The following is a 25,000-nucleotide window of genomic DNA, read 5'->3' as shown; positions in this document are numbered from 1 at the left end:
GTGGTGCACTCTGAGACACTGTGGTACACTCTGAGACACTGTGGTGCACTCTGAGACACTGTGGTGCACTCTGAGACACTGTGGTACACTCTGAGCCACTGTGGTGCACTCTGAGACACTGTGGTGCACTCTGCGACACTGTGGTGCACTCTGAGACACTGTGGTGCACTCTGAGACACTGTGGTGCACTCTGAGACACTGTGGTGCACTCTGAGACACTGTGGTGCACTCTGAGACACTGTGGTGCACTCTGAGACACTGTGGTACACTCTGAGCCACTGTGGTGCACTCTGAGACACTGTGGTGCACTCTGAGACACTGTGGTACACTCTGCGACACTGTGGTACACTCTGAGACACTGTGGTACACTCTGAGACACTGTGGTACACTCTGAGACACTGTGGTACACTCTGAGACACTGTGGTACGCTCTGAGCCACTGTGGTGCACTCTGAGACACTGTGGTGCACTCTGAGACACTGTGGTACACTCTGCGACACTGTGGTACACTCTGAGCCACTGTGGAGCACTCTGCGACACTGTGGTGCACTCTGAGCCACTGTGGTGCACTCTGAGACACTGTGGTGCACACAAACACGCACACGTAGTACCACAGGGTTCAGTTCTTGCACCAGTAATGTTCATCGTCTACATAAATGATCAAGCAGAAGGAATACAGAATTGTATGAACATGTTTGCTGGTGATGTTCAGCTGAAGACAGGCGACGCAGACGATTGTAATGCCCTTCAAGCTGACCTAGATAAAATAAGTGATTACAGCAGCATGTGGCAAATGGAATTCAATGTGAATAAATGCCATGTTATGGAATGTGGAATAGAAGATGTACCACACACAACCTACAATTTATGTGGAAAGGAATTAATGACCTCTAACAAAGAGAGAGACTTAGGGGGGTGGTTGTGGATAGTAAGCTGTCACCAGAGGAACACACAGAACATTGTGAGAGAAGCCTATGTAATTACCTAAGTGTAATTACCTAAGTGTAGTTACAGGATGAGAGCTACGCTCGTGGTGTCCCGTCTTCCCAGCACTCTTTGTCATATAACGCTTTAAAACTACTGACGGTCTTGGCCTCCACCACTTTCTCACCTTTCTCACCTTTCTCACCTTTCTCAACTTTCTCATGTGTCGCTTTCGAAATCAGACTTACTTTTAATTATATGGATGGTATGTTTTTTCAATCTTCTCGTGTTGGCATGTTTAACGCCTCTTCTCTCTCCTCGTAACCCATGTTTTTCTTGTTCCGGACGCCATTTTGTAGCGTGCCTTTGTACCTTTACCAGCTTACTGATGTGCTGCTTGAGATTTGGGCACCATACAACTGCTGCATGTTACAATTTGGGTCTCACGAAAGGTCATGAACAGATTCTTTAGTATTTGAGGCGATATGATCACCACTAAGAAAATACTAACAGGAATCTTCCAAACAGACACGGAGTTGTTCCTGAAACCGTCAACCTCAAGAACAATAAGTCACAGGTTCGAGCTAAGTAAACAAAGGTGCGGGGAAAACATTAGAAAGTTCCCTGTCACAGAGCGGTGGACGGCTGGAACAAGTGAGGTGGTGGTGGAGGTCAGACCCGTCAGTAGTGTCAGAGCGTCGTATGACAAAGAGTGCTGGGAAGACGGTAAACCACGAGCGGAGGTAATCGCACACACGGCCAGCGTTCTGGGGTCGTAGTCCTAAGGGCCCGGGTTCGATTCCTGGTCGAGACAAACAAATGGGCAGTTTCTTTCACCGGAACTAGACACGTAAAGCTGTTGGAGCAGAGACACTATCACAATAGATACTAAAAGAGGTGTATAATGTTACGAAAATCAGTAGACCTACCAGAAAGTTGGAAGACAGCCAATCTAGCCCCCATATACAAAAAGGGAGACAGGCAGGAGGCACCGAACTACAGGCCAGAGTCCTAAAGCTGCAGACCGTGCAAGGTGAAGGAGAAGGCTGTGAGAACGGGGTTAGTAACACATCTGGAGAGAAGGAACTTTGTAACACCACATGCACAAGTCTATGACCAGGTGACAGATGTAAGCCAAGACAGAGAAGGGCAGAAAGCCTTTGACACAATACTCCATAAGACTAGTGCACAAGTTGGAGAAGCAGGCTGGGAGCGTGCTTCAGAGGATATGGCACCACTTGACCAACTGAATAGTCTCCCTGGCTTGGTGCCTTTTTGAGATAATTACTTAAGCAACATAAGACAGCGAGTTACTGTGAAGAATGTGACCTCAGAATGGAGAGATGTCACCAGGTAAGTCCTACAGGGTTCAGTATTCGAACCTATAAACTGTTTTATATGTAAATGATCTTCTAGAGAAATGGAATGGAATTATCAGAAGCGCCAAGCCATTACTACTGTATAGCAATTGGAAGTGGATTTAGGATGACGAGGGTAAGGAATGGTGCCCAACCGCTTGGACGATCGGGGATTGAACGCCGACCTGCATGAAGCGAGACCGTCGCTCTACCGTCCACCCCAAGTGGTTGGATGATCTTCTAGAGGGAACACAGCTTTCCTCATAATGTTTACTGATGATACCAAATCATGAGGAGAATTAAGAGAAGGAAGATACAAGGGATTACAATATGACCTGGACAAACTGAATGAATAATCTAACAAATGGCTACTAGAATTTACCTCAAGTAAGTGCAAAGCAATTAAATTTTGTAAGGAGCAGGAGGCCGGACACAAGGTACCAAATATGAGATAAACTCCTGCAAGAATGACGTAGAAAGATGTGGGACGGTATCACAACGACCCGCTCTTCTTACTTTTCTGTGAGTCGGTATCAGGACGTCTCTAGCTCAGGTGAGGTTAATGGAGGGTGTAAGGGTGGAGTTGGGTTTCGAAGAAGAGGATCTGCATAAAGGTATATGGCTCAAGAAGAGCTGCGGAGATGGCAATAGTGCACACCAAAATTTGGAGAGGGGGGAATGGTGTAGAAAGTTGTGAGGGGAGGAAAATGTTGGCAGCAGCGTACAGGGTGTATCAAAGATGCCAGGAACGGTCTGAGGGGAAGCAGGCAGTAGGAGAGGGGAGACGAGACTTGGGGTGAAGTGCTTTTTTCCTGTTGGTCAGTCACAGGCAGGTTGGGAAGGTGTGAGGAGGGGGGGGGGAGGGGTGTGGCAGATTGGACTGAGTGAGTGGTAGGGAGGCGGGTGATGTGCTTGTGCGTGCGTCCGTACCTGGATTGTACCTTAATGAGGCTCTAGGAGTTCCTCTACACCCCCCAAGCCCGGCCTGAGGCCAGACTCGACTTGTGACAACATGGTCCACCAGGCTGTTGCTAGGAGCGGCCCGCAGGCCCACCACAGCCAGCACATATACAGTGCCTGCGTGCTCAATCGCGTGTTCACGGGTATCTACACAGCTTTCCTTATCAACACACCTAATTGGAACTCCCTATTTGCCTATAACACCCGTACCATATAAGACACTCCGTATACAATCAAGAGGGTGAGGGAGCATTAACAATCATTCCACTTTATCAACCATCTCTCACTTCGTTTTTTTTTTGGGGAGGGGGGGAGTGAAGAGGAAGGAGAGGCATATCTTGAGGTTATCTTGAGATGATTTCGGGGCTTAGCGTTCCCGCGGCCCAGTCCTCGACCAGGCCTCCACCCCCAGGAAGCAGCCCGTAGCAGCTGTCCAACTCCCAGGTGCCTATTTACTGCTAGGTAACAATAGCATCAGGGTGAAAGAAACATTTTTCCCATTCGTCTCCGCCTCCACCGGGGATCGAACCCGGACCCTCAGGACTACGAATCCGAAGCGCTGTCCACCCAGCTGTCAGGCGCCAGGCATAGATGAAGGGAAGTATAGAAGTGGGAAGTACAGTGAGAGGTATGAAAGCAGGCGGGCTGTCCGCCTTGCTGACACGATGTGTGGGTGTTGGCAGCTAAGCTAAGCTGGCTCCCTCTTGTCAGGGAGCTGTGAGTGTGTGAGAGGTTCTTCACATGTGTTTCACCATATATGGATGTCCATAGATGAATACTGTGTAGCATTCATATATACACACTCCTATGCTTCCACACATGTTGTTCTGTTTAAGGCTCTTTATTTTATTATTATTATTTATCGAGTTGTTCATACACACATATTGTTATTTATCGAGTTGTTCATATATACACATATATATCTCATCTGGGGATTATATACTGTGGGGCGGAGTTTTCATCCAGAGAATCGAGGCTCTTGGGCCACCAGCTGTGGGAGTGGGGCGTCTCATCTTGGGCCACCAGCTGTGGGAGCGGGGCGTCTCATCTTGGGCCACCAGGTGTGGGAGTGGGGCGTCTCATCTTGGGCCACCAGGTGTGGGAGCGGGGCGTCTCATCTTGGGCCACCAGGTGTGGGAGCGGGGCGTCTCATCTTGGGCCACCAGCTGTGGGAGTGGGGCGTCTCATCTTGGGCCACCAGCTGTGGGAGTGGGGCGTCTCATCTTGGGCCACCAGGTGTGGGAGTGGGGCGTCTCATCTTGGGCCACCAGCTGTGGGAGTGGGGCGTCTCATCTTGGGCCACCAGCTGTGGGAGCGGGGCGTCTCATCTTGGGCCACCAGCTGTGGGAGCGGGGCGTCTCATCTTGGGCCACCAGGTGTGGGAGTGGGGCGTCTCATCTTGGGCCACCAGGTGTGGGAGTGGGGCGTCTCATCTTGGGCCACCAGCTGTGGGAGTGGGGCGTCTCATCTTGGGCCACCAGGTGTGGGAGTGGGGCGTCTCATCTTGGGCCACCAGCTGTGGGAGTGGGGCGTCTCATCTTGGGCCACCAGCTGTGGGAGCGGGGCGTCTCATCTTGGGCCACCAGCTGTGGGAGCGGGGCGTCTCATCTTGGGCCACCAGGTGTGGGAGTGGGGCGTCTCATCTTGGGCCACCAGGTGTGGGAGTGGGGCGTCTCATCTTGGGCCACCAGCTGTGGGAGTGGGGCGTCTCATCTTGGGCCACCAGGTGTGGGAGTGGGGCGTCTCATCTTGGGCCACCAGCTGTGGGAGTGGGGCGTCTCATCTTGGGCCACCAGCTGTGGGAGTGGGGCGTCTCATCTTGGGCCACCAGGTGTGGGAGTGGGGCGTCTCATCTTGGGCCACCAGGTGTGGGAGTGGGGCGTCTCATCTTGGGCCACCAGCTGTGGGAGTGGGGCGTGTATGGAGTGTATGGGCCCCTCTGTGGTGTCTAAACCGATGCTGCCTGGTGTTATACTTCCCTTCCTCTTCCATGTACTTCACAAGTCCCTGATTAGTTGTTCGAATATTTTGCCTGGTACTTCGAGGCTTCCCTTCCCCCCCCCCGACCAAGCACCCCCCCCCGGAACAAACACAACAAACACCTACCCTGCCACAGCCACCACACAAGCACCAGGAGCCTTCACACATACCTGCAAAATAAACCTAACCATTAGTACCATTAAAATAAAAAAAACTAAACAAACTTGAACAAAACTACCAATTAACACCTCCAGGTACTTCAGTATACATTATACATAGTAAACTTCTAGCTAAACATATACATATGTGGCTAAGTATATTTATGTATAAGTGTACTTATATACTATTAGTGTACTTATGTACACTTTCAGCCCGTCAAAGTGTTCCGGAAGATATATCCAAGAAAAAAGATAAAAGCATATTTGATAATACAAAATATATACATTTGAGATATTCGACACATACTAAATGTAACTTATTCACGACTAGTTTTAGAGATTAGAGATTAGGGGAGTACCCAAGCAATACTACTCAACACGCCGCAGTGCACGGCGCAGCCCTGGCCTCACCCAGCCGTGGCCTCACCCAGCCCTGACCTCACCCAACCCTGGCCTCACCCATCACCCATCCCTGGCCTCACCCAACCCTGGCCTCACCCAGCCCTGGCCTCACCCAACCCTGGCCTCACCCATCACCCATCCCTGGCCTCACCCAACCCTGGCCTCACCCAACCCTGGCCTCACCCAGCCCTGGCCTCACCCAGCCCTGGCCTCACCCAGCCCTGGCCTCACCCAACCCTGGCCTCACCCAGCCCTGGCCTCACCCAACCCTGGCCTCACCCATCACCCATCCCTGGCCTCACCCAACCCTGGCCTCACCCAGCCCTGGCCTCACCCAGCCCTGGCCTCACCCAACCCTGGCCTCACCCATCACCCAGCCCTGGCCTCACCCTACCCTGGCCTCACCCAGCCCTGGCCTCACCCAGCCCTGACCTCACCCAACCCTGGCCTCACCCAACCCTGGCCTAAACCAGCCCTGGCCTCACCCAGCCCTGACCTCACCCAACCCTGGCCTCACTCAGCCCTGGCCTCACTCAGCCCTGGCCTCACCCAGCCCTGGCCTCACCCAACCCTGGCCTCACCCATCACCCAGCCCTGGCCTCACCCAACCCTGGCCTCACCCAGCCCTGACCTCACCCAACCCTGGCCTCACCCAGCCCTGACCTCACCCAACCCTGGCCTCACCCAACCCTGGCCTCACCCAGCCCTGACCTCACCCAACCCTGGCCTCACCCAACCCTGACCTCACCCAACCCTGGCCTCACCCATCACCCAGCCCTGGCCTCACCCAACCCTAGCCTCACCAGCCCTGGCCTCACCCAGCCCTGGCCTCACCCAGCCCTGGCCTCACCCAGCCCTGGCCTCACCCAGCCCTGCCCTCACCCAGCCCTGGCCTCACCCAGCCCTGGCCTCACCCAGCCCTGGCCTCACCCAACCCTGGCTTCACCCATGACCCAGCCCTGGCCTCACCCAGCCCTGACCTCACCCAACCCTGGCCTCACCCAGCCCTGACCTCACCCAACCCTGGCCTCACCCAGCCCTGACCTCACCCAACCCTGGCCTCACCCATCACCCAGCCTTGGCCTCACCCAACCCTGGCCTCACCCATCACCCAGCCCTGGCCTCACCCAACCCTGACCTCACCCAACCCTGGCCTCACCCATCACCCAGCCCTGGCCTCACCCATCACCCAGCCCTGGCCTCACCCAACCCTGACCTCACCCAGCCCTGGCCTCACCCAATCCTGGCCTCATGCAGCCCTGGCCTCACCCAGCCCTGGCCTCACCCAACCCTGGCCTCACTCAGCCCTGGCCTCACCCAGCCCTGGCCTCACTCAGCCCTGGCCTCACTCAGCCCTGGCCTCACTCAGCCCTGGCCTCACCCAACCCTGGCCTCACCCAGCCCTGGCCTCACCCAGCCCTGGCCTCACCCAACCCTGGCCTCACCCAGCCCTGGCCTCACCCAACCCTGACCTCACCCAACCCTGGCCTCACCCATCACCCAGCCCTGGCCTCACCCAACCCTGGCCTCACCCAACCCTGGCCTCACCCAACCCTGGCCTCACCCAACCCTGGCCTCACCCAACCCTGGCCTAACCCAACCCTGGCCTCACCCAACCCTGGCCTCACCCAGCCCTGGCCTCACCCAGCCCTGGCCTCACCCAGCCCTGGCCTCACCCAGCCCTGGCCTCACCCAACCCTGGCCTCACCCAACCCTGGCCTCACCCAACCCTGGCCTCACCCAGCCCTGGCCTCACCCAACCCTGGCCTCACCCAGCCCTGGCCTCACCCAGCCCTGGCCTCACCCAACCCTGGCCTCACCCATCACCCAGCCCTGGCCTCACCCAGCCCTGGCCTCACCCAGCCCTGGCCTCACCCAGCCCTGGCCTCACCCAGCCCTGGCATCACCCAACCCTGGCCTCACCCATCACCCAGCCCTGGCATCACCCAACCCTGGCCTCACCCATCACCCAGCCCTGGCCTCACCCAGCCCTGGCCTCACCCAGCCCTGGTCTCACCCAGCCCTGGCCTCACCCAGCCCTGGCCTCACCCAACCCTGGCCTCACCCAGCCCTGGCCTCACCCAGCCCTGGCCTCACCCAGCCCTGGCCTCACCCAACCCTGGCCTCACCCATCACCCAGCCCTGGCCTCACCCAACCCTGGCCTCACCCAGCCCTGGCCTCACCCAGCCCTGGCCTCACCCAACCCTGGCCTCACCCAACCCTGGCCTCACCCAACCCTGGCCTCACCCAACCCTGGCCTCACCCAGCCCTGGCCTCACTCAGCCCTGGCCTCACCCAGCCCTGGCCTCACTCAGCCCTGGCCTCACTCAGCCCTGGCCTCACCCAGCCCTGGCCTCACCCAGCCCTGTCCTCACCCAACCCTGGTCTCACCCAACCCTGGCCTCACCCAACCCTGGCCTCACCCAGCCCTGGCCTCACCCAGCCCTGGCCTCACCCAGCCCTGGCCTCACCCAGCCCTGGCCTCACCCAGCCCTGGCCTCACTCAGCCCTGGCCTCACTCAGCCCTGGCCTCACCCAGCCCTGGCCTCACTCAGCCCTGGCCTCACCCAGCCCTGGCCTCACCCAACCCTGGCCTCACCCAACCCTGGCCTCACCCAACCCTGGCCTCACCCAACCCTGGCCTCACCCAACCCTGGCCTCACTCAGCCCTGGCCTCACTCAGCCCTGGCCTCACCCAACCCTGGCCTCACTCAGCCCTGGCCTCACTCAGCCCTGGCCTCACTCAGCCCTGGCCTCACCCAACCCTGGCCTCACCCAACCCTGGCCTCACCCAGCCTTGGCCTCACCCAGCCCTGGCCTCACCCAACCCTGGCCTCACCCATCACCCAGCCCTGGCCTCACCCTACCCTGGCCTCACCCAGCCCTGGCCTCACCCAGCCCTGACCTCACCCAACCCTGGCCTCACCCAACCCTGGCCTAAACCAGCCCTGGCCTCACCCAGCCCTGACCTCACCCAACCCTGGCCTCACTCAGCCCTGGCCTCACTCAGCCCTGGCCTCACCCAGCCCTGGCCTCACCCAACCCTGGCCTCACCCATCACCCAGCCCTGGCCTCACCCAACCCTGGCCTCACCCAGCCCTGACCTCACCCAACCCTGGCCTCACCCAGCCCTGGCCTCACCCAACCCTGGCCTCACCCAACCCTGGCCTCACCCAGCCCTGACCTCACCCAACCCTGGCCTCACCCAACCCTGACCTCACCCAACCCTGGCCTCACCCATCACCCAGCCCTGGCCTCACCCAACCCTAGCCTCACCAGCCCTGGCCTCACCCAGCCCTGGCCTCACCCAGCCCTGGCCTCACCCAGCCCTGGCCTCACCCAGCCCTGCCCTCACCCAGCCCTGGCCTCACCCAGCCCTGGCCTCACCCAGCCCTGGCCTCACCCAACCCTGGCTTCACCCATGACCCAGCCCTGGCCTCACCCAGCCCTGACCTCACCCAACCCTGGCCTCACCCAGCCCTGACCTCACCCAACCCTGGCCTCACCCAGCCCTGACCTCACCCAACCCTGGCCTCACCCATCACCCAGCCTTGGCCTCACCCAACCCTGGCCTCACCCATCACCCAGCCCTGGCCTCACCCAACCCTGACCTCACCCAACCCTGGCCTCACCCATCACCCAGCCCTGGCCTCACCCATCACCCAGCCCTGGCCTCACCCAACCCTGACCTCACCCAGCCCTGGCCTCACCCAATCCTGGCCTCATGCAGCCCTGGCCTCACCCAGCCCTGGCCTCACCCAACCCTGGCCTCACTCAGCCCTGGCCTCACCCAGCCCTGGCCTCACTCAGCCCTGGCCTCACTCAGCCCTGGCCTCACTCAGCCCTGGCCTCACCCAACCCTGGCCTCACCCAGCCCTGGCCTCACCCAGCCCTGGCCTCACCCAACCCTGGCCTCACCCAGCCCTGGCCTCACCCAACCCTGACCTCACCCAACCCTGGCCTCACCCATCACCCAGCCCTGGCCTCACCCAACCCTGGCCTCACCCAACCCTGGCCTCACCCAACCCTGGCCTCACCCAACCCTGGCCTAACCCAATCCTGGCCTCACCCAACCCTGGCCTCACCCAGCCCTGGCCTCACCCAGCCCTGGCCTCACCCAGCCCTGGCCTCACCCAGCCCTGGCCTCACCCAACCCTGGCCTCACCCAACCCTGGCCTCACCCAACCCTGGCCTCACCCAGCCCTGGCCTCACCCAACCCTGGCCTCACCCAGCCCTGGCCTCACCCAGCCCTGGCCTCACCCAACCCTGGCCTCACCCATCACCCAGCCCTGGCCTCACCCAGCCCTGGCCTCACCCAGCCCTGGCCTCACCCAGCCCTGGCCTCACCCAGCCCTGGCATCACCCAACCCTGGCCTCACCCATCACCCAGCCCTGGCATCACCCAACCCTGGCCTCACCCATCACCCAGCCCTGGCCTCACCCAGCCCTGGCCTCACCCAGCCCTGGTCTCACCCAGCCCTGGCCTCACCCAGCCCTGGCCTCACCCAACCCTGGCCTCACCCAGCCCTGGCCTCACCCAGCCCTGGCCTCACCCAGCCCTGGCCTCACCCAACCCTGGCCTCACCCATCACCCAGCCCTGGCCTCACCCAACCCTGGCCTCACCCAGCCCTGGCCTCACCCAGCCCTGGCCTCACCCAACCCTGGCCTCACCCAACCCTGGCCTCACCCAGCCCTGGCCTCACCCAACCCTGGCCTCACCCAACCCTGGCCTCACCCAACCCTGGCCTCACCCAACCCTGGCCTCACCCAGCCCTGGCCTCACTCAGCCCTGGCCTCACCCAGCCCTGGCCTCACTCAGCCCTGGCCTCACTCAGCCCTGGCCTCACCCAGCCCTGGCCTCACCCAGCCCTGTCCTCACCCAACCCTGGTCTCACCCAACCCTGGCCTCACCCAACCCTGGCCTCACCCAGCCCTGGCCTCACCCAGCCCTGGCCTCACCCAGCCCTGGCCTCACCCAGCCCTGGCCTCACCCAGCCCTGGCCTCACTCAGCCCTGGCCTCACTCAGCCCTGGCCTCACCCAGCCCTGGCCTCACTCAGCCCTGGCCTCACCCAGCCCTGGCCTCACCCAACCCTGGCCTCACCCAACCCTGGCCTCACCCAACCCTGGCCTCACCCAACCCTGGCCTCACTCAGCCCTGGCCTCACTCAGCCCTGGCCTCACCCAACCCTGGCCTCACTCAGCCCTGGCCTCACTCAGCCCTGGCCTCACTCAGCCCTGGCCTCACCCAACCCTGGCCTCACCCAACCCTGGCCTCACCCAGCCTTGGCCTCACCCAGCCCTGGCCTCACCCAACCCTGGCCTCACTCAGCCCTGGCCTCACTCAGCCCTGGCCTCACTCAGCCCTGGCCTCACCCAACCCTGGCCTCACCCAACCCTGGCCTCACCCAGCCTTGGCCTCACCCAGCCCTGGCCTCACCCAACCCTGGCCTCACCCAACCCTGGCCTCACCCAACCCTGGCCTCACCCAACCCTGGCCTCACCCAACCCTGGCCTCACCCAGCCTTGGCCTCACCCAGCCCTGGCCTCACCCAACCCTGGCCTCACCCATCACCCAACCTTGGCCTCACTCAGCACTGGCCTCACCCAACCCTGGCCTCACCCAGCCCTGGCCTCACCCATCACCCAGCCTTGGCCTCACCCATCACCCAGCCTTGGCCTCACCCAGCCCTGGCCTCACCCATCACCCAGCCTTGGCCTCACCCAGCCCTGGCCTCACCCAACCCTGGCCTCACCCAACCCTGGCCTCACCCATGGAGTAAAAGAACTCTCAGAACCCTCTCCAGGTACAATCCAGGTTGATACCTGGTTGATGGGGTTCTGGGAGTTCTTCTACTCCCCAAGCCCGGCCCGAGGCCAGGCTTGACTTGTGAGAGTTTGGTCCACCAGGCTGTTGCTTGGAGCGGCCCACATACCCACCACAGCCCGGTTGTTCCGGCACTCCTTGGAGGAATAAATCTAGTTTACTCTTGAAGATGTCCACGGTTGTTCCGGCAATATTTCTTATGCTCGCTGGGAGGACGTTGAACAACCGCGGACCTCTGATGTTTATACAGTGTTCTCTTCTGGTACCTGGCCTGGCCTCTCTCAGAGTACCTGGCCTCAGAGAGGCCAGGTACGCCACTGTCATAACTGTAATACTGGCACAGGTTTTGGACGTTTTCTCAGACGAGAGACTTGACATGTGAGATGTTACCAGATGTTTGAACAAGGGTCGAGCTTGTTCTTGAGCTGTGTAAGATGTCTCCCAAGGAGGAGAGACACCTCCCAGCCAACGGCGAGGACGCTGCAGACTATCACGAGGATGGGTGCGCTTGAACACCGCTACACACAACAAATTGGTCGATAGAACTTAAACCTCACACGTCTGGGGTCAGCGGTTCGAGGCTCCTAGAACCCAGGCGGATGGAACGGGAAGAATGCTTCAGCAGGTGCTACAAGGGGGACACCTGACAGCTGAGTGGAGAGCACTTCGGGTTCGTAGTCCTGAAGTTCCGGGTTCGATCCCTGGTGGAGGCGGAGATAAATGGGCAAAATGTTTCTTTCATCCTGATTCCCCCTGTTACCTAGCTGTAAATAGGTACCTGGGAGTTACACAGCTGCTACGGGCTGCTTCCTGGGGGGGGGGGGGGGTAACAAAAAGGAGGCGTGGTCGAGGACCGGGCCGCGGGGACGCTAACCCCCGAAATCCTATCAAGATAACCTCAAGATGTTTACTCAGTGTTCTCTAAGTGTGCTTATGGCAGCCACACGTTTCACTAGGGTTTACTGTTCATATTAAACTGCTCAACACACACAAACATCAATAACGAACAGAGTTCTTCAGAGCCATCAGTCATCCGTCTAGATAACAAGACGCTATGACATCACGAAGTATTCTTCGTATGAAATCCTAGAACACACCCAGCTCAAGGTAGCTCCTCAAGGCGAGAACCAACCATTGACGAGGTCCACAGTGTTAAGAAATCAATAAAGAGCAGGAGCCGACCCATCAGTGTAACCTTACAGCAGCTGTCAAGTGCGATGCGGAACGGCAAGAAATGAAAAGGAACAAAAGTATACTTAAATAAGTACCTGTGTGGTGAGATGTGAGCGTGGCCAAGCTCCCTCCTGCCACCCTCCCAGCAAGCATAAGAAATATTGCCGGAACAACCGTGAACATCTTCAAGAGGAAACTAGATTTATTCCTCCAAGGAGTGCCGGATCAGCCGGGCTGTGGTGGGTATGTGGGCCTGCGGGCCGCTCCAAGCAACAGCCTGGTGGACCAAACTCTCACAAGTCAGGGGAGACTTGGGGAATAGAACAACTCCCAGAACCCCATCAACCAGGTATCAGCCAAGTAACCCCTTCAGAGCATGACTGGTGAAGCAAGACTTGGTGGCCAGCACGGTCACCAAGGGCGCCACCACCACCACCAGCGGAAGCCTCCGCCAGTACCACCACCACCAGCCCCACCTGGCAAGTGTCTCCTTAACCACCAACAATCACCCCCTCTACTGCACTATCCGCTCGGCACCTCCCCTACCCCTCTCAGGGCTACCACCCGTCCCTCTCAGGGCTACCACCCGTCCCTCTCAGGGCTACCACCCGTCCCTCTCAGGGCTACCACCCGCCCCTCTCAGGGCTACCACCCGCCCCTCTCAGGGCTACCACCCGCCCCTCTCAGGGCTACCACCCGCCCCTCTCAGGGCTACCACCCGTCCCTCTCAGGGCTACCACCCGTCCCTCTCAGGGCTACCACCCGCCCCTCTCAGGGCTACCACCCGTCCCTCTCAGGGCTACCACCCGCCCCTCTCAGGGCTACCACCCGTCCCTCTCAGGGCTACCACCCGTCCCTCTCAGGGCTACCACCCGTCCCTCTGAGTGGATACCACCCGTCCTTTCTCGACCATTCACCGTCAGCGTTACATTTCCATCCAAAGTGTTAATCACTATAGATTCTCAGCAGTAAATGGCGGGGAGATCGTAGATCAGGATATAAGACGCCAATTTATTTGTGAAGCCGCCGTCCTCACACCCTCCTGGCTCCCCCCCCCCTGCCTGCACTATATTATAATAATAATAATAATTTATTTAGGAACAGTACATACATAGTTGCAGAGTTACAGTAACCAAACCTGGTAATGAAACTGAGGATAGGGGCAGACAGATTTACTACAAACAAGGAAGTGTGCGAGGAACTGATTTCCAGGAGGTCTTCACATTAGAGCAAGGAGAAGTTCCTGAGATAAGAGAGGGAATAGTTAACCAGGGACCACTAGAAGAGTTTGGGATTACCAGGAAATGCAAGGGATGTAAGGAACCTTTTGCTAGAGTTGGATGTGAACAAAGTTATAGGCCCAGACGGAATCTCCCCTTGGATCCTAAAGGAAGGAGCAGAAGCACTGTGCCTGCCACTCTCTATAGTGTATAACAAATCACTGGTAACAGGGGAACTGTCAAAAATTTGGAAGACGGCTAATGAAGTCCCGATATACAAGAAGGGGGATAGACAGGAGGCACTGAACTACAGGCCAGTGTTCCTAACCTGCATACCATGCAAGCTGATGGAGAAGATTGTGCGAAAAAGACTAGTGGAACATCTGGAATGAAGGAACTTTGTAACACAACATTAACATGGGTTCACGAATTGCAAGTCCTGCCTCACAGGATTAATTGAATTCTACGACCAGGCAACAAAAATCAGGCAAGAAAGAGAGGGGTGGGCAGACTGCATATTTTTGGATTGCCAGAAAGCCTTTGACATAGTACCACACAAGAGGCTAGTGCAAATGCTGGAGATGCAGGCAGGACTGAAAGGGAAGGTACTCCATTGGTTAAGGGAGTACCTAAGCAACAGAAGACAGCGAGTCACTGTGAGGAGTGAGGTCTCTGATTGGCGAGACGTCACCAGTGGAGTCCGGCAGGGGTCAGTCCTTGGACCTATACTGTTTCTGATATATGTAAATGATCTCCTTGAGGGTATAGAATCATTCCTCTCATTGTTTGCTGATGATCTAAAAATTATGAGGAGAATTGAAACAGAGGAAGATAGTATGAAGCTACAAGATGACCTAGACAAACTGAATGAATGGTCCAACAAATGGCTACTAAAGTTCAACCCGAGTAAATGTAAGGTAATGAAACTAGACGGTGGAAACATGATACAGAATGGGATATGAAATCTTTCATGAAACGGACAGAGAGAAAGATCTAGGAGTTGACATCACACCAAACCTGTCTCCTGAAGCCCACATAAAAAGAATAACGTCAGCGGCATATGCGAGGCTGGCTAACATCAGAACAGCGTTCAGGAACCTGTGTAAGGAATCATTCAGAACCTTGTATACCACATATGTAAGACCAATCCTGGAGTATGTGGCTCCAGCATGGAGCACGTACCTTATCAAGCACAAGACGAAGCTCGAAAAAGTCAAGAGGTATGCCACTAGGCTAGTCTCAGAACTAAGAGGCATGAACTACGAGGAAAGGCTGCGTGAAATGCACCTCACGACACTGGAAGAGAGAAGAGTAAGGGAAGACATGATCACTACCTACAAAATTCTCGTAGGAATTTACAGGGTAGATAAGGATAAACTGTTTAACACGGGTGGTACGCGAACAAGGGAACACAGGTAGACACTGAGTACCCAAATGAGCCACAGGGACGTTAGAAAGAATTTTTTCAGCGTCAGAGTAGTTAACAGATGGAATGCATTAGGCAGTGATGTGGTGGAGGCTGACTCCATACACAGATTCTAGTGTAGCTATGATAGAGCCCAGTAGGCTCAGGAATCTGTACACCAGTTGATTGACAGTTGAGAGGCGGGACCAAAGAGACAGAGCCCAATCCCCACAAGCACAACTAGGTGAGTACAACAATTCTCACCACAACCCACCAACCACCCCAAGGCCCACATATCCACTACAGCCTGGTTGGTCCGGCACTTCTTGTAAGAACTTATCTAATTGTTTTTAAACACGTCCACTTTTGTTCCAACAATATATCTTGTATTAGTTAGGAGGATAGAGCCGCGGACCTCAGAGTTCATGCAGTGCTCTGTGAGTGTGGCATACTCTACACTGGATCTATTTTGCATTATCTGTCATATACCCCTCTCGTCTGCTTTAAAGGGTACATTTCGCGAGCTTGAGACGGTCCCAATAATTTGGGTGGTTGTGTGTGCGTGCGAGCGGCGCCGATCTTCTCTCTTCCTTCTCTTTCATAACTCTCTCCAGTCTCGAAAGGGGAAGTGTTCTCAAGGCTTCACCAACCAGTGAAGAGCAGAGGTGCCATAGGCACAATCAGAGAACACTGTATAAACATCAGAGGTCCACGGTTGTTCAACGTCCTCCCAGCGAGCATAAGAAATATTGCCGGAACAACCGTGGACATCTTCAAGAGAAAACTAGAAAGTTTTCTCCAAGGAGTGCCGGACTAACTGGGCTGTGGTGGGTATGTGGGCCTGCGGACCGCTCCAAGCAACAGCCTGGTGGACCAAACTCTCACAAGTCAAGCCCGGCCTCGGGCCGGGCTTGGGGAGTAGAACAACTCCCAGAACCCCATCAACCAGGTATAAGGCGAGAAAGCACAATTGAATTGGATAGTAAGAGCACTGTGGTTGAATCCATATATTTGAAGGTTATCATAATCCTTCCTATCATTTTGATACCTGGTTGATCAGGTCTCCTTGGGAGTTCCCAATCAACCTCCAGGTTCCCCAACCTCTTTACCACCATTACCCCTTTTTCATAGCGCGACCTTATAAATGGACCCCTACTCTCAGTAAAGGTCCCCTCTGGTACCCTGTGGTAATTTGTGGTACCCTGTGGTACCCTGTGGTACCCTGTGGTACCCTGTGGTATCCTCTGGTACCCTATGGTATCCTCTGGAATCTTAACCTGTACCCGGCTTCAACCCCTCACCCCCAGGGACAATGGTCCCCAGTTTGGGAACCAGTGGTAATTATTTAATTTAGGTTTTGCCCCGAGGGGCGAGTTTATTGGGCAGCGTCACTCATCCTGTGAGTGTACACACCGCCATAGCCCCATGTTCAACACTCCCCAACATAATATTTACATGTTAGTTTTAGTACTTTTCCCACTAAATATTGACATGTTCTGCGTGTATTTTTCCCAATCAAGCCTCTTATTGGTGAAATTTATTTAACAGCCCTTCCCATTTGTTTATGCTTTTGGATACTGGGTGCATTAATGGCGGGCGGGCGGGCGGCCCGAGCCTCCCGCCCACAGCCCGGGCGGGCCGAGCCTCCCGCCCACAGCCCGGGCGGGCCGAGCCTCCCGCCCACAGCCCGGGCCTGAGAGCTGCAGATAAGAGCCATAGCATCATCCCTCCCCCTCCCCCCTACGACTCTCACTCCACATCTCTCATTTCTGTCCTCTACGAGTCTACCTGGTTGGCCATTGTTCTATACGCTCTTCCCCCGCCCCTACACTCTGTTCCTTAGTGGTATATACCGTCTACATATTAGTGGTATATACCGTCTACATATTAGTGGTATATACCGTCTACATATTAGTGGTATATACCGTCTACATATTAGTGGTATATACCGTCTACATATTAGTGGTATATACCGTCTACATATTAGTGGTATATACCGTCTACATATTAGTGGTATATACCGTCTACATATTAGTGGTATATACCGTCTACATGTTAGTGGTATATACCGTCTACATATTAGTGGTATATACCGTCAACATATTAGTGGTATATACCGTCTACATATTAGTGGTATATACCGTCTACATATTAGTGGTATATACCGTCTACATATTAGTGGTATATACCGTCTACATATTAGTGGTATATACCGTCTACATATTAGTGGTATATACCGTCAACATATTAGTGGTATATACCGTCAACATATTAGTGGTATATACCGTCTACATATTAGTGGTATATACCGTCTACATATTAGTGGTATATACCGTCTACATATTAGTGGTATATACCGTCTACATATTAGTGGTATATACCGTCTACATATTAGTGGTATATACCGTCAACATGTTCCTAGTGCTACAGGGACTATGAAGCACTGGTGAAAGTGAACATAATGTAGTTGTTCTTCCCAGCACAGTTCTGCCAGGACTTGGTTATTCCTTCCCTGTTAATCACTTTGTTATTATAATTGTATTTTGCTGACTTCTCCTCCTCTGAGATGTGAGACTGACTGTACAGGTCTATTGCTCATGCTCGTCTGAACGTCGATCAGGTTGTGATCTGAGTAACAAGTAGTTGTAATTATTATGTCCCTGATCAGCTCATTGTTGTTTGTAATAATAAGGTCTTGGATGTTTTCTTTGCTAGTTGGCTCTACTATTTGCTGGTTTAAGGCAAATCTGTTACACACCTGCTAGAGGTCATTTGTGTGTGACTGTTCATTCAGACTGCTTCCTGGGGTTCTCTCGGCTATTACAGTATTTGCCACATTATTCTATTTTAGGTGTCGTGAGTTGAAGTCACCAAGCAAGATGATGTCAGGGGCAGAGTTTGTGAGGTTTTATAAGCAGGTTTATATTTTCATAAGTTGGTCTTTAAACTGCTGGTGATTTGTGTCTGGTGATTTATATACAAGGACAGTCACCACATTTTAAATTTCTATTTTGGTTATCAGTACTGCCACCACATTGTTTGTGGTGTTTAGCAGCTCAGTACAGATGAGTGTGTCCTTGATGTAGAGGCTGACCCCACCCTGTAGCCGGTGTTTCCTGTCACATCTGAAAAGATTGTACTCCGGTATCCATATTTCACTGTCATAATAGTCCTTAGTGTGAGTTTCAGTTAAAGCTGCGAACATCTTTCAGTTAAAGCTGCGAACATCTTTCAGTTAAAGCTGCGAACATCTTTCAGTTAAAGCTGCGAACATCTTTCAGTTAAAGCTGCGAACAAATAGAAATAGAGGGAATACAGAGAACATATATGACTTACATAGACGCGATAAAACACCTAAATTATTGGGATAGTCTCAAAGCTCTCCAAATGTACTCACTAGAAAGGAGACGAGAGAGATACCAAATAATATACACATGGAAAATACTCGAGAGCCAGGTCCCTAATCTGCACAGTAAAATAACATACTGGAGTGAACGATATGGAAGAAAATGCAGAATAGAACCAGTGAAGAGCAGGGATGCCATAGGCACAATCAGAGAACACTGTATAAACATCAGAGGTCCGCGGCTGTTCAACATCCTCCCAGCGAGCATAAGAAATATTGCCGGAACAACCGTGGACATCTTCAAGGAGTGCCGGACCAACCGGGCTGTGGTGAGTATGTGGGCCTGCGGGCCGCTCCAAACAACAGCCTGGTGGACCAAACTCTCACAAGTCAAGCCTGGCCTCGGACCGGGCTTGGGGAGTAGAAGAACTCTCAGAACCCCATCAACCAGGTATAGATGTAGGAGGGAATGCTGCAGATTTCTGTCGTTGCTCACTAACTTCCTTTAGTGTTGCGTGTGGAAGTTTGTCAGGGTCTGTGTTCACATGTGTTCATTAGTACTCTCCACCACTGTGTGCTGGTTCTGTAGTCCATCCGGGTCTCCACATACCTGGACTGCCTCTACTTCCCGTCAGCAGTTCTCTGCCATATCTGAGCATGCAGTAACGAGGTGCTGTCTATCCTCATTAGAGGAAATATTTTTCAACAAATTTCCCATTTTCAGAAAGAGGTTATTATCCTCATCGCTAATCCAGAATAACGAGGTATTAGCCAATCATTTTTTCCCTTAAAGTATCTGATAGTTTGGCACATTGTCTGTTCAACTGCATTACAGAATTAACAATTTATATTGTTCGGATACTCTACATTTTTGTTGCCATTTCGTACAAGGCACGACTGTGGCCATTGTTGTATATTTCAACACAACTGTATAAGTGTTGTTGTTGGTATGAGTGTGTTGTGATGGCCTTTGTGGGGAACTTAATGTTGTAGTCTTAAATTTCAATGATGATCTCCTCCCTCAGTAAAACCTTGGTGGGCGGACTGGTAGCCACCAGACTGTACCAACTAGCAACTAGGTGAGTACACGGTCACAGTCTCACGGATCAAAAGAATACCTGATCAACCAGGCTGTGATTCACACGTCAGGCTGCGAGCAGCCGCGTCCAGCAGCCTGGTTGACCGGACGACCAACCGGGAGGCCTGGTCGGAAAGTGGGCCGCGGGGACGTTGGGGCCTGAAATCATGGCAAGGAAAGGTGAGGCGCCGTGGGGCGGGTGGCGGCAGGCCCTGAGGTAGGGTGAGGGAGGCAACGCTGACAACAGTAATATAACAGACCTGAGCCAGTGTGAGCCACAACCAACCACCACCTCCCTCCTTAATTGATGCTGCCCACAGCAGGCACCCCTCGTGTGTGTGTGTGCTCACCTAATTGTGCTTGCGTGAGTTCAGCTCTGGCTCTTTGGTCCCGCCTCTCAACCGTCAATCAACAGGTGTACAGGTTCCTGAGCCTATTGGGCTCTATCATATTTACATTTGAAACTGTGTATGGAGTCAGCCTCCACCACATCACTGCCTAATACATTCCATTTACTAACTACTCTGACACTGAAAAAGTTCTTTCCAAGTTCCTTCTGGCTCATTTGGGTACTAAGTTTCCACCTGTTTCCCCTTGTTCGCGTACCACCCGTGTTAAACAGTTTATCTTTATCGATGCAGTCAATTCCCCTGAGAATTTTATAGGTTGTGATTATGTCTCCCCTACTCTTCTATCTTCCAGTGTCGTGAGGTTCAGTTCCAGTAATTTTTCCTCGTAGCTCATACCCCTCAGCTCAGGGACTTGCCTGGTGGCATACCTCTGAACCTTTTCTAACGTCGTTTTGTGTTTGACTAGATGTGGACTCCAGGCTGGAGCTGCATATTCCAGTATTGGTCTAACATGTGAGGCATACAAGGTTCTCGAGGATTCCTTACACAAATTTCTGAAGGCAGTTCTTTTGTTTGCCAGCCTCACATACGCCGCTGATGTTATCCTTTTTATGTGGGCTTCAGGGGACAGGTCTGGCGTGACATCAACCCCGAGATCTTTCTCTTCCTGACTCCTGAAGGATTTCCTCTCCCAGCTGGTACCTTGTGTTTGGCCTCCTGCTCCCTACGTCTATCTTCATTACTTTGCACTTGCTCGAGTTAAACTCTAGTAGCCATTTAGCCACTGTTGTTGGCCAACCGAGGATACCCCGCTGATGATATCCTCTTGACGTGGGCTTCAGAAGACAGGTTCGGCGTGGTATCAACCCCTAGATCTGTCTACCTTATTCTTGGAGGATTTAATTTCCAACATAACCTCTTGAGTCCGGGCTCCTGCTCCCTACACCAACGGTCATTACATTACATTTACTTAAACTTAATGGCCATCTGTTGGACCATTCCTTTAGTTTGTTCATACCATTTTGTACTCAATTATCATCCTCTGATATAGTCCTCTAATTTGTTTCATCGTGGACAAACACAGAGAGGAATGTGTGTGGATGGGGGGGGAGGGGATGGGCGGAATGTGTGTGTGTGTGGGTGGGGGGGAGGGGTGGAGGAGGGGGGGGGGGGCGGGGTGTGAGTGGGCCAACAGTATGGAATTCTAAAGGAACGTCCGGCATCACTTCAACAGACTTAGTCAACACTGATGAAAGTCTTTATCAGCACGTGGGCGGCCAGTCCCGCACGCCCACCACCCTCACCAGTCACCACACACGTCCACCGCCCTCACCAGTCACCACACACGTCCACCACCCTCACCGGTCACCACACACGTCCACCACCCTCACCAGTCACCACACACGTCCACCACCCTCACCAGTCACCACACACGTCCACCACCCTCACCAGTCACCACACACGTCCACCACCCTCACCAGTCACCACACACGTCCACCACCCTCACCAGTCACCATACTACAGATTGTGTCCTTGTCTATGTCCGATATGAGGGTGAGAAAAAGTTTTGGAGCAAGCACAGTACCCTGGGGGACTGAGCTCTACGCGGTTGATGAACAGGATTCTATTTTTTGGAATATTATACACTGGGTTCTGTTAGTCACGAAATTGAAGACCCATCTGCCTAAATTTTCCGGTAAATCCTACGTGGTACTGGTATCTGTAGACGATTTTCAAGTTGCAGCCTCTGGTGATATGTTCAATCTTATGATTGACATCTCACAAATTTCGAAATAAGATAAAAAATTGTAAAACTAAAGTGAGAAACGCAGATGAGTTACTGGTGTGAGAGTGAATGAGGGAGGAGGAAGAATGGGGGAGGAAGGAGGCAGAATGGGTGAGGGTGGAGGTAGAGTGGGATGAGTGAGGGAGGAGGAAGACGGGGAAGGGCGTGTCGACTCTGGGGAGGGGGGGGGGGGGGGGTTGAGTGCCACTTATCCAACAAGTAACTAGAGCTGGCACCACCACACCCGAGACACCTTCAGGGCTACCGCTACCATCCTGCCCAGTGCCAGACCTTGCCTACTGTCCCGCCCCGCTGACTGTCCCCGCCCCGCTGACTGTCCCCGCCCCGCTGACTGTCCCCGCCCCGCTGACTGTCCCCGCCCCGCTGACTGTCCCCGCCCCGCTGACTGTCCCCGCCCTGCAGCATATCTGGAGAGAGTTCTGGGAGTTCTTCAGACAATGTTCTCTGATTGTGCCTATGGCACCAATACTCTTCACTAGTTTTATTCTGCATTTCTTTCCATATCTTTCGCTCCAGTATGTTATTGTACTGTATAAATTTGGGACCTGTCCCTCCAGTATCTTCTATGTATATATTATTTGTTACCTCTCTCGTCTCCTTTCTAGTGAGTACATTTTGAGAGCTTTGAGAAGGTCCCAATAATTTAGATGTTTTATCGTGTCTATGCGTGCCGTATATGTTCTCTGTATTCCCTCTAATTCAGAGATCTCTCCTGCTCTGAAAGAGGAAGTGAGTACCGAGCAATACTCAAGACGGGACAGCACCAGTGATTTAAATAGTATTAACATTGCTGTGGGGTCTCTGGATGTGAACGTTCTCATAATCCATCCTATCATTGTCCTGGCCGCCGCTATATTTGCTCGGTTATGTTCACTAAATGTCAGGTCGTCAGACATCATAATTCTCAGACCTTTTACATGTTGCTTTCCTTCTATGAGTAGTTATGATTGTGTCCTGTACCCTGTGTCCTGTACCCTGTGTCCTGTACCCTGTGTCCAGTACCCTGTGTCCTGTACCCTGTGTCCTGTACCCTGTGTCCTGTACCCTGTGTCCTGTACCCTGTGTCCAGTACCCTGTGTCCTGTACCCTGTGTCCTGTACCCTGTGTCCTGTACCCTGTGTCCTGTACCCTGTGTCCTGTACCCTGTGTCCTGTACCCTGTGTCCTGTACCCTGTGTCCTGTACCCTGTGTCCTGTACCCTGTGTCCTGTACCCTGTGTCCTGTACCCTGTGTCCTGTACCCTGTGTCCTGTACCCTGTGTCCTGTACCCTGTGTCCTGTACCCTGTGTCCTGTACCCTGTGTCCTGTACCCTGTGTCCTGTACCCTGTGTCCTGTACCCTGTGTCCTGTACCCTGTGTTTGGTTTATGTTCCTCGTTACACCATACCTCAGTACCTGGAACTTGGCACTGTTAAACATCATGTTATTTTCAGTTGCCTAATCGAAGACTTTATTAATATCGTATGTAGATTTTCAGTGTCTTTTACAGAGGAGTATTTAATGTTGATTTTTGTATCATCTGCAAAGGATAACACGAAGCTGTGCCTAGCATTTTTTTCTATATCCGAGATCAGAATGACAAAGAGCAGTACTCGAGGACTGTGCCCCGGGGTACAGAGCTTTTCACTACACTTGGGCTTGATCTTATTTGACTGACCGTCATGATTTGACATCATTCTCTGCATTCTGTTCGACAGAAAATTGAAAATCCAACGCCCAACTTTACCCATTATTCCTGTTGATATAATTTTATGTGCTATCACTCCATGGTCACATTTGTCGAATACCTTTGCAGAGTCTGTGTATACAATATTTGCATTTTGCATTTATTTTAATGCTTCTGTGATTTGTTCATAGTGGTTGAGTAACTGTGAAATACAGAAACTTCGCGCTCTAAATCCACGTTGACCAGGGTTGTGAAGTTCATTGTTTTTCATAAAATTGATTTGATTCCAAGTCAATCTTTCAAACACTTATTATGTGTGAGGTAAGTGTAACTGGTCTACAGTGTTTTGCCAAAGCTTTACCACCTCCCCCTTGTGCAGAGGAGCTACATCTCCAGATTTAAGTGCTGCTGGTATCGCCCCTGTATCCAGGCTCTTTCTCCATATTACGCTGAGTGCTCTCGCTACTGGTACTTTATATTTCTTTATGAATATTGAATTCCACGAGTGAGGACCAGGGGCTGAGTGTATGGGCATGTTCTCTATTTATCTTTCAAAGTCTTCCGCGCTCGTGTTAATATCCGTTATATTATCCTCGGTTTGGATATCATACCTTGCGGTTACCTCGCGATGATTTCGGGGCTAAGCGTCCCCGCGGCCCGATCCTCAAAGGAGGACCAGGCGGAAGGAGGCCCGCCGACCCTAGGGTCCTCCACCCACCAGACCCGACTGTCCCTGGGAGCTCCTTCATTCGACCCTATCATTCATAAAGAAGCGGTCGTGGTCTTCAATTATTATATTGTTTATTGTGGTGGCATCATACTGGTATCTAAATTATTGGGATCGATTAGAAGCCCAAATTTTGTATTCCCTTGAGCGCAGGCGGGAGAGATACATAATAATTTACACGTGGAAAATATTAGAGGGGCTGGTCCCAAACCTGCACACAGAAATAACATCACATGAGACCAGGAGGCATGGCAGGATGTGCAGAATACCCCCGTTGAAGAACAGAGGTGCAACAGGTACTCTGAGAGAGAACTATCAACATCAGAGACCCGAGACTGTTCAACACGCTTCCACTACACATAAGGGGCATAACTGGCCGACCCCTCACAGTGTTCAAGAGAGAACTATCAACATCAGAGGCCCGAGACTGTTCAACACGCTTCCACTACACATAAGGGACATAACTGGCTGACCCCTCACAGTGTTCAAGAGAGAACTATCAACATCAGAGGCCCGAGACTGTTCAACACGCTTCCACTACACATAAGGGACATAACTGGCTGACCCCTCACAGTGTTCAAGAGAGAACTATCAACATCAGAGGCCCGAGACTGTTCA

The 25,000-nt window shown here is 53.5% G+C and overlaps 1 protein-coding gene across 1 annotated transcript in view; it reads right to left on the bottom strand.

Annotated features, from left to right (window-relative positions):
- Window positions 1–25,000, bottom strand: part of LOC123748321 (FERM, ARHGEF and pleckstrin domain-containing protein 1-like) — a 434,539-nt gene that overhangs the window by 385,558 nt on the left and 23,981 nt on the right.

Source organism: Procambarus clarkii, chromosome 22, assembly GCF_040958095.1.
Source record: "Procambarus clarkii isolate CNS0578487 chromosome 22, FALCON_Pclarkii_2.0, whole genome shotgun sequence".
Taxonomy (NCBI): domain Eukaryota; kingdom Metazoa; phylum Arthropoda; class Malacostraca; order Decapoda; family Cambaridae; genus Procambarus; species Procambarus clarkii.
The sequence above is the reverse complement of the archived record's forward strand: the minus strand, read 5'-3'. Positions and strand labels throughout refer to the sequence as shown.